This window comes from Myripristis murdjan, chromosome 22 (genome assembly GCF_902150065.1).
Source record: "Myripristis murdjan chromosome 22, fMyrMur1.1, whole genome shotgun sequence".
Taxonomy (NCBI): domain Eukaryota; kingdom Metazoa; phylum Chordata; class Actinopteri; order Holocentriformes; family Holocentridae; genus Myripristis; species Myripristis murdjan.
Genome location: NC_044001.1, coordinates 20,840,027 through 20,850,784, shown reverse-complemented (window position 1 = coordinate 20,850,784; position 10,758 = coordinate 20,840,027). Strand labels below are relative to the sequence as shown.

The 10,758-nt window shown below is 43.0% G+C and overlaps 1 long non-coding RNA gene across 1 annotated transcript in view; it reads left to right on the top strand.

Moving 5' to 3' along the window:
* The first annotated feature begins 7 nt into the window (after positions 1-7).
* Positions 8-10,758, top strand: part of LOC115354460 (uncharacterized) — a 37,006-nt gene continuing 26,255 nt past the window's right edge. Inside the window, exons 1-2 of the long non-coding RNA XR_003927777.1 lie at positions 8-114; positions 984-1,107. This is a non-coding gene — a long non-coding RNA (uncharacterized LOC115354460). The remainder of the gene's footprint in view (positions 115-983; positions 1,108-10,758) is intronic.

Genomic DNA, 10,758 nt, shown 5'->3' with positions numbered 1-10,758 from the left:
AAATCCCTGCTGATAAACACAGCGACCACGTGGCGCGCGAGCTCCTCTCGAGACTGCTCGTTTAAAATCTTTCACACACACGGAAAATTATATGCAAATCAAATAAAACTCAAGGTAAGGTCAGGCGGTCTGTAGTTGTGCCAGTCTGCGTAAGGCATCACAAATTATTCTTTAATTTCATAATGTTGCCGTATTAACAAATAGTAATAAATGTTGTTCCCAGAATGAAAAGTGTGTAATTCTACAAACCCTCCTTTGCTGACAGAAATCTCTTACTGTACATCTATGAGCTGACTGTTTAGGCTAAATGCCAGCCATCACAAGGCTTGCTTTGTCTTTAGCTGATAAGATACTCTCTCTCTCTATCAGATACATTTTCATGTCTCATTTTCTCTGATGGCTACTATATCATCCCCTGATCTTGTCATGCATTTTCAAAGTTCAGCACTGACAGATCTCATAATGTCATGGTTTGACTGGAGCAGTGTGTCATTTCGTCAAAGGCGGCAACACGACAAGTCCTTGCTGGGATTCTGTGATGACAGCCCCTCCACATGCAGACCCCAATCAAGCAATTTCCCCAATTCCAGTCCCATCAAATTGCTCTTTAGCTGTTGAACTGGGGAGTTTTGTTGTCCCTTTCTCATGCTAATCTCCCCTATTCAGCATCTCTCTGTGAGGCTATTTGTTGTGAAATAAATCCCCTTGTTTGCCTCCTGCATGTATAATTGATATTGTTGCAGGGCTTTTTGTTTGTGCAGCGGAGAGCTGAAAGGCAGCATTTTGGAGGTGATGAAGAAAATGGGAGTCGCAGCATTGCTGCTCTGGCTGAGCCTAACTGAGTTTAGTGCCAGTGATCAACCTTGTTGGATGTCACATTGTGTGTTCAGTAGATGATGGCTATAGCATTGTGGACAGCAGTTTTAAGCACTGTGCGGGATGGGTTTGAATGACCTGCCTGACTTGCCTTGCTTGTGTAACAGACAGAGAACCATCAAGATGTTTTGGTGCCATGCCCGATGTGGAGTGTTGTGACTGAGATAGAAATCAAGAGACTTCACACGAGGAGGCAAAGTCTGGAGTCAACTTGTAACTTAAGAAATGTCGGTGAGTATGAGTACAATCACTCTGCATAGACAAAGAATGGTGAAGGCCACAGGGCCCACAGAGCCATTGTGTCTGCTGCACACTGTGTTGTTGAGCCTCTTATCTATCTCTTAAACTTGCAGTAAGTCAATGATAAAATCCCCACCACAATATTCCATATCATCTACATATCCTCTTTAGTCAGAATAACTTACAGTACAATGCCTAAAAATCAAAAGATTTTGGTTTATTGTAGTGATAAAGCAGCTTATAGCCTTTGCAAGTTTTGATAAATGTGTGATAGTGACATGCTACATTTTTAAATCAAAACTATTACATGGCAACACAGAAATTATCATTTTCCCTGTTTCTTTTATACAGTGTTTTTGCACTGTTCTCTCCCTCCCCGTTGTTCCTCTGAGGACATACAATATATATGGTCATTGATATGCCCTAACAGAGGTCAAAATTTGCATGAGAATTAAGAGCTAGTAAATTAAATTGATATTCAGCACACATCTCCGTTGAATCCTTCAGACCTTTGTTCCTCTGCCTGGCAGAGCCCATGTTCAGCCGCTAGCCAGTCAGAAACATCTGTGCAGTTAATAATTTGATAAACAGCTTATACAAATGCCAAATTATCTTCTCTGAACCCCCTACCCTCCTCCCCCTTTCCCCCCCTTGTATGAGACTTGGAACAGTTGGCTCGCCTCTCTGTGATGCACATGTTGGGTTTATCTGTGTTTTGTGGCTATTCTGCCATACCTCTGGTTTTCATGTCTCTCCCTCCACTCCTTTCACTATCACTTAGATATTGAAGCAGTTTGGGGTTAATTCAAATCCTCAGTTCTCATCTATGGTTGAGAGTCAAAGAAAATGGTGTAGAGGTTGTCCATTGTAACCCATTGTGAAAAGGACTTAGACTGTGATTGAACATTTATTATTCAGCATTTACAAAAAAAAAAAAAAAAAGTTGTGAACAAAAACTGACATTTGTGAACACATTTGAACGTTTACAATGCCACTATGGTTCCACTGAGTTGAAGCCTATTGTTTGCCCAGAGCTCAGGTGAGTCCCCCTGAAATTGCAAATTAAGATAGGCCATATTTTCCCAGAGTGCATTCTACATCAGAGTGTAAAAGCTTTCAAGTTCCATGTGTTAATTCAATGGTCACTTGTTTCTGTAATTGGCTGATGCCACCAGCGGAAGAGATTTGACCGGGCTTTTATAATCGTTTCAAAAACTAGGCACTTGTATTTGGCACAGCTATAGTTTGATTTTCACAAAGTTATATTAAACGGATTAAATGAGTCCAGATGATGATATTAGTAGTATCTGTGAAAGAAAAAAAAAAAAAAACATGGCTGATTAAAATTTAAAAAGGATAGAAAATATCACAGATTCTGAACTGTGCGTGTGTGTGTGTGCACGCTCATGCACTGCATGCTTGCATCCAGTTTATTTGCATCTCTGTGTTTAGTGTGTGCATTTTGGGTGTACATTTTGTGACTGTAAGAGGAGAGCAATTAGGTAAGTGTTGTCAAGTGGATAAAAAGGTGCAACAAATCCCCTTCATAATTTTGTGGGAAAGAAAGCTGACAAAATAAAATGGGATGGAGGAAGCAAGTTTCCAGTGCTTGCCTTTTTTTGGTTTGAAATTAACAAGAAATTGAACAAAGTCTAAAAAAAAAAAAAATGTCAAGAAGCTGTGTCATTGCTCAGAGTGACAATAATTACAATACTCCAAAAATATAGGGAGTGTTCCGTATGCATTATGAATGGGGTGTGACCTTATGCTAATTTGAAAACTGAGCTTTGTTTAGGTACTGCATCTCATCATGGGTAATTATAGAGGATATTTCATGCTTTGAAGCAGCATGCTTTGTATAACATACTGCAGCTTTCCTTAAAATTTGTGAATCCAAATATTGGCAAAGCACAGGGTTAGAGGAAAAAAGGTAAGGTATCCAGCATTGCCTGTAAAAAAAAAAAAAAAAAAAAAATCCAGTTCATAGACTTGAGCATGTTTTCTCCACCATCAGTATGGATGACTGAGGGAATGAGATTCACCATGATGCTGCGCTTGCTGGTAATTTGAATAAACATCAGGGCAGTCTTGAGTGCTGTCTGAGAGCACAATGCTTCAGTGTGGTTTCCAACAAAGACTCCCAGGTCTGAGGACAGTGAACTGTTGTTAGCGCAGGCATGTCTTGTGATGTCACAGTGTAGAAACTAGATTTATTCTCCATTTTCCTTCTCCTATTTTTTTTTTTTTTGCTCCTTCCCATGGGCCTTTGCTGCTTTTGTCTGGTGTCATCTCAACTCTTTCCAATCATTTTCACACACCCGCGGTCCACACAAGTCAGTGTAAGTGGGCGAGAGACACAGGAAGCAGAGGATCATCTCTCAGTTTGACAAGAGTCGGTGAGCCTGGAGTTTGACCGACAGCTGATAGCTGGGTCGGTGCGGCGCCTAGTAGCGGATGAGGGCAGCGTGTGTGGTTGTCGGATGACGAGATCCATGCTGGCAGGGCTGTTTGGGTCAGGCGTATGACAGCTAGGGCTTGATGTCTGGTCCCTTGGTGGGCCTTGCTGGCTAGTCTGATCCCTGACCTTGTTAACACAGTAAATATCCTCCTCCATGTTTACCAGCTCTGGCTCTGGGGTAGTGAACTGGCTGTCATGCTGTGGGTCACTGCACTGAAGTGAACCCATTACTGATGCTGAACTGGGAGCTGGCTTTTGTTGTTTCTGGTTCTGTCTCCCTGTGCATCAATAGCTCCACCATTGAACTGATGTATCAGCCAAGTAAATGCTCACAAGCAATGTTTTTTATGTGCTGTAGCGATGTTACACATGACACACCTATACACTGGTATGTGATGCAGGATTTTAGCTCAATCTTAAATTTTCAATTATATTAGGAATGATATTCCCAATTATATTTTCCAAAATCATTGCAAAAATGCTGCTATGATTTTGCAAAATACACTACTAAGCTCTGTAACTTTCTGTCATTACTAAAGCAGCATAGCCCTGGTTGTCAGAGATGGCATAGACTGTTTAACAGCTCATTATATGAGCACCTCTCCCCACATCCAAAGAGCCAATCCAGCCCTGGATGGCCTATTTGACCCCCTCCTCCAGGAGAGGCCCACAGGGCACATGTCACATCCACATTAGGGCATTAGGGAGTGCTTTATTTGTTTGCGTGAGGGGCATCCTCTCTTGTCTCTTCCCAGGGTCAGACTCGGTTGACACCACCACTGGATGTCATCGCGCTTATGTGGGTTTAGTCTTCCAGGTCAAATTATCCTTCAATTTGGACTGAAATTGGGAATGGCAAAGGCATGGATCAGCTCAGGCCTGGGCTCTCTCCTCTGTATTAAGCCATCACAGTGATGTAAGGCGAGCTCATATAATGAACCCTGTCACCGCTACCACTGCACCAATATCCCCACAACAGAGCATGCATATTGATTGCAGATTGTGAGTGTGTGTGAGTGTGTGTGTGTGAGTGTGTGTGTGTGCGGGTGAGTGAGTGTGTATATGTACGTGTACATGTGCACAAGCTCGCCTTTTTCCAGCAAGGAGCAGGGGAATCGTGTTACTCTCTGACTGATTAGAAACCTCATGCATAGGAAATCACGACAGAGACACTGCTCCCCATCTGCCCGCAGTGCAGGTGAAAACAATTTACACATCGGCAGGCTAATGGATACATTCATAGGGAGCACAGACAGAGAGAAAGAGGGATCGAGGGGGAGAGGAGAGAAAAGGGGAGAGAGAAAGGGAGAGGTGTTGTAATGGGCCCGGGCCAATGCAGGCCAGTGGCCCTGGTCAGGCGGCCAAGCCAGATAGCAGCGTATCAGATAACACATAATCACTGGGGTCAGAGACTAATGAATGCGGTCGTGGCCCACCAGAGCAGGCTTTTGCCCGTGCTAAAGACACTTGTAAACAATTCGGCTGGGTGAAACATGGCAATAATATGTTGATTCAGCAGGTAATGAGGTTCTCCCTGAATCAATACCCCCAGCTAACCCCTCTCCCAGGTGGGCCAGTGAAGAGTAGCGAGCCAGGTTGGTGAGCGCACACCTCTGCCGATGACCTTTCCATGGCAGTAAGGACACGAGGCAGTCTGAAGAGGACTATTCTCGTATTGCACAAGGCGCTGAGTGTCAGAACTTTCATTCGCAGCAAGCAAATGAACAGGCAGGCGCTGCATGCTAATGAGCGGCAGGCTATTTTCCACCTTTTTTATCTGCACATTATGCTCTTGACTTTGGAGAAGGTGGGAATTAGGTTGGACCTCAGTGTCAGGCTGCCTGATGGCTCCGCTCAGGAAAAACTGGTAATTGAAGCCGATGGCTGCCGCGGAGGAGGTCTGAATTTGGAAATAAACAGTTTCAAGCACTGCACGTCATTTCTAGAGAGATGACAGGGGGAATGGAAATGAGCTGTCTGGATCTAATGTGCTTTCGCAGCAGGGAAAAAAGGGGGCCATCTTTCCGATAACAATTCCACTCATTAGGACTTCAGTGCCACCATAATGATGAGAGACCAAGTTGCTAAATTCAGAGAGGACAATTAGGAAATGTTGGCACCCAGACAGCCCAAGTAAACAAGTATGCATGGCTCTGAACTCTGTATATGTTGTAGTTTGACATTGTGAAATACATCCAAGAGCTTTCAAGGGGAGTTAAAAAAGGAAAAGCAATAAATGGCCTCCTACTGGGTAATTCTTATCACCGCAGCAACTTTGTCATTATTGCTTGTTTATTTGCATAATGGAAAATAGACCAATTAATTCTCCTCTCATTGGCAAAGTAAGTCATTTGTGTTTGATTTACAGCTTATTAAAGGGGAATGCTGCTGCTTTTTAGTTCAGATCTTGTTTTGTTGCTATAAAATTAGGGAATTGGACTTAAAAGCAAACATAATTTATGAAAAATTCGGTGCCCCATTATTGTCTCATTGTCTCCCATTTATTCATAGTTTAAAGTCTTGGTTTTGTGGTTTCTATCTTTGTGAGAGTGATGTGTATGAGTATGTTTCCATGTTCATCAAAAAATAAAAATAAAAACCTCAGTAATCCCTTGCCAGCAAAATAACATTTGGCAGTTCTTAAACTGATATTCCCAATCTCACCATTTTCAAGGACATTAATGCATGTGCACACATCTCTCTCTCTCTCTCTCTCTCTCTCTCTCTCTCTCTCTCTGTGTGTGTGTGTGTGTGTGTGTGCCTTATTGGTGCCATTGCAATGCCACTGTTACTGTTTACACCCCTTATGTAACATTGTACAGATTTCAGGATCATAGTGTTTTAAATTAGTGTGTTTAAATTACCAAAGAATATTCATAATTACAGAAGCTGGAGTGCCAAGCATTAGTTTGGCTGAAGTAAACAGACAGCATGAGGCTTCTGTGACTTGAAGGCTCATTTTCTCCAGTATACTCCTCTGCAATTTCTGCAGATGTGGCCTCTTCACCTTCTTCCCTCTTGGCCTCAATCCACTGTACCCCCTGTGGCTACCACCAACTTCTCAGGCTCGGCAGTGCTCTAGCCTAGCGCTGCGCTGTGTGTGTCCACTGCATCACTCTCCCCTTAGGAGCCAATGCCTCTCCCTATTTCAATTTCCAAAGGATTATCGACAACAATGCATTTCCTCAACAGTTGTGCAAACTTTTTCCATTCCCCTCCAATACCAGCTCTTCCCCCAGTTGCCCAAACAAAGCCCCAAACCCCAAAAATGTAACTTAGCAGACATTTAAGCAGCAATCCATGAGCTGAATGATGCTCTGCTCATTAAATGCTTTCAACATGGCTGCTGGGTTGCTCTTTCTTGCTGTGTTAGGGTAAAGAACTTGTTTATATACTTTCAAACAACAGCAGCAGTTAATCTCTGATGCTTTTTAATGTGGCATCGATGTGGCATGTCAAAAAGAGAAAAAAAAATGCAACCTTCCATGGACGCGGCATGCAACCTTGATGGAGCGGGTGAGACCACAGGGGTTTCTTAGACTCCGATAGCCTTCATGCTCATGAATAAAACAGGGGGTTTAGGGGGCTTCCTGTGCAGCTAATTCACAGTGCCGAGGTTCCAATCTGTTTTTATGGTACTTGGGCGGAACAATTTTTCTTTCCCTGCTTCAGGGCTGCATACAGCACAGAGAGCAGATTCTCCACAGCTCATACAGGGGTAGTAATTTGCCATAATCAATCACTGTGTGCTGGTGAGTCCAGTGCAGGCAGAGAGACATGATACTGCTCTCTGATACTGTTTTCTGGTGTTGTTTTTTTCAGTTTTGTGCAAATAAATAAAGCAGCACAGCTTGTAAAATTTCCCCTCATTCATGCTAAAATTTCTATTTTCATGTCATTGCGAGTGCAACTTTAATTTCTAGCAATATGTCACAATCAGTGAAACCAACTTAAGTTTGCGAGATTTATCACTAAAGTGTGTACTGTTTTATATAATTTGTGTATCCGCTTGTTGTAATGAAGACGCTTGATCTTATTCAACCAGAGTGGAAGTACAAAACTGGACACTTTAGTGCGGTGGCTCTTGCCAAAACACGAGCTGCCACTTCCTTGTCGTCACTCGCTGCAATTAGTAATGAGGAACGCAGTTCTCTGCCTTGTGAGTCCTGTTTGCAGACTCATTACCGGGCCCTGCTGGTTTCTCCAGCACTGAGAGGAAGTTAAACAAAGCGCCACTCACACACAGCCCCTCTGCAGCGACAACAGGCTCCGGACCCATTGCCGAGCGCTGAGAAGTGAAGGGCCTGCGAAAACAAACCACTACGACACCCTTCACTCTAGCTTCTACTCGACCGCACCCTGTCACTATCCAAGCCCATCACTAGTACCTCAAGCTACCTAAAGAGCTGAGAAAACAAACCACCATGCAATAAAGCCCCCCTGCCTCTTCATCTTAATTCTACTATGCAGCTCATCAAGTCACAGATAGGCTGTGAAGTGAAACCGTCCCACCTCTCTTATGCTTTCTCCTCATCACTGTGTTTTGATGTGAAGTTAAAATAATTGTATGTTCTTGCTTTTCTTCAGTACAACAAACACTGAAATCTGCTTCTTTTCCCAGATGTAAACATACTGAACTTATACACAAGTGCACACATACACACACTCGCACAAGGGCTTGGAAACATAGAAGCAGATTCACATAGAGATGTGCAAGCACGGACTCACACGTACACACACAGACAGACACACACACACACAATCACACACACACACAGAGGCAGAGGGGACCTAATTAAATGCAGACAGTGGCAGTGTGGACTGGCGTACAGTGGAGCTGGGCCCCAAGCTGCCACAGCAACAGTTCATCTCGGCCAATTAGATGTCACATCAAAGCGGGGGCGGCCATAAAACGGTGGGTTCACAGGCGACATTGTTGTGTGCGTGGTCAGCAATCAGCAACGTTCCCCGCTGGGATCCGCCGCCGATGAAACCGTGGAGAGAGTCACCTGACATCGGCCGGTGCAGCATTGGCCTGCCTGCCTGCTGTGTGATCTTCTCCTAATGTGTATGTGACTGAACCGCAGGCCTCAGGGACGGAAGTAATGTAATGTAAAGAAGGAAAAAAAGATATCCGAATCCCCGGCTAATATTCTTTTTTTTGATCCCTTTTGACTCAAAATATGTAAATGATGTTTGATCCACACAGTCCCAATGTGTGATGTAACAAACCTAATGATGAGAACTCCTTTTGTGTAGGTAAATGCTGCTGCATCCATGCTAAATAAGTATTAAAAGGTTTGCTCGCTGATTTACCCTCTGTTTGCCCGGGTCATGAACAAGCCCCTAATGATTACCTTCTTGCCATCAAGCTCGATGTTCATATTTTCTGATTCAACAGTCCTAATTTGCATGGGTAATTTTCCCATTGACTTCAGTGAGAAAATTAGCTCGGCAAATTAGAAAGGGGTACAATTTTTTTCCCCGACTGTGTTTTTCTGCAGCTATATTTTCTGAGCTCTTTTAACAGAACTGGAACGTTTCACTTTTTTTTTTTCTTTTAAGAGATTCAACAAAGACGACTAACATCACATTTGCCATCTCTGCCATGAAGTGAAGTGGTTAAGATAGCACGAGCAAAAATTGTACTTATTCCCTCAATCATCCTGTAAACAGTGATTCATTTGCATTCTCTTCTCATGAATCCTTCACCCTCCCATTATCCCATATCATAGTGTGGATACAGATGCTCCTGAGATTGTATCAGAGACAGGGGTGAGAGCCAAGAGAATGACAGAAAGAAAGAGTGCGAGCAAGAATAAGATAAGAGACACTTGTGGTTAACCTGCTGATGGGCGCAGGTACATTCAGTCTCTTGTCCCAGTGAGAAAAACTGATGGGATCCTTTCCGAGACTGAGGAGCTCCAGCCCGTCCTTCCCTCCCCTCCATCCGAAACCTGTGAATGAGGCGGGATTCAGCCCTGGATGGGTTTCCCAGGATTAGGAGGGGTCAGGGCTGGAGTGCTGCCACTCTACCTCTCAGCAGCTAAGCCACAGCTCCCTCATTATACCTGAGGAGTCAAACCATTACCCATGGTGCACTTGGGCCTCCGGGACAGTCCTACCCTTTCGACCATTCAAGGTGGGGTGGGACTCAGTTTCATCATGGTTAAACAGAAAAAAATATATTTGAAACTGTTTGTTTACTCATTATTATTACAAGTTGAGAAAGACGTTTGTGCACTGTCGGCTAATAATTTTTCACAGACCAGGGCATGTTTGGAAATTGTTTTGAGCATTTAAACTTAAGGAGAAACACTTGCGAGTAGCATATTACCTATTAGTTTCCCCCTGTCTCCTCCCTCTGTCTGTCTAACATGCCTGTGAATGTGCTCATTGTAGGTCACAAAGTGTATTTCAGTACATGGCAGATAGACCTTGCCTTTACAGCATGCAAAGGCATCCATTAACCAATCACAGCAATGGGTCTTTGTTAATTTATGTGTGTTTATTTATATATTTCTTCCTTTCCTTTAGTGAAACATAATTAACGATTATGTAATGTTTAGGCCTGGCACGCTGATCACTGTCCAGTGTTTGAAAGGCTGCAGTTCTTAGTGAATTAGAGAATGATTAGTGCATAGCAAATCTACTTCATTCTAAATATGTTAATTAACAGTCTATGCAGTGGGTGCAGTGGTTAAAAGCACTAGTAACCTCACACAAGCTTCAAATGTAACCACACTAAATTGCTTGCCGTGGGTTTCTTTGAAAGGCTATATTTAATTAAATGCCATACAGTAGCCATTTCGGGGCTAATGGAACTTACATTATATGTAAGAGATCTGGTGAGGAGTCACTTAACCATCCATTACGACTCTGGTTTCAGCACTGCGGCATGGTTTTCTTAGGTAGCCACGTGTAAATGATGGGGATTAAATCAGCACTCTAATACAATTTGGCCTAGATATGGGAATTGAGGACCTTGCTATTTTTGCAAATCTGCTCCAAAATTATTTGAACAGGCGAGAAAGAATTTGGCAATTGGTATAATTTTTTCCCCATGTTTAGTATAGTGCATTCAGGGCTTCCATATTATACAAAATACATTACATTACTGTTCTCTCATAATAATTTTGATTAAATGTTAAATCAGTGGTGCTGTATAGAGATCTTTTTTTTTC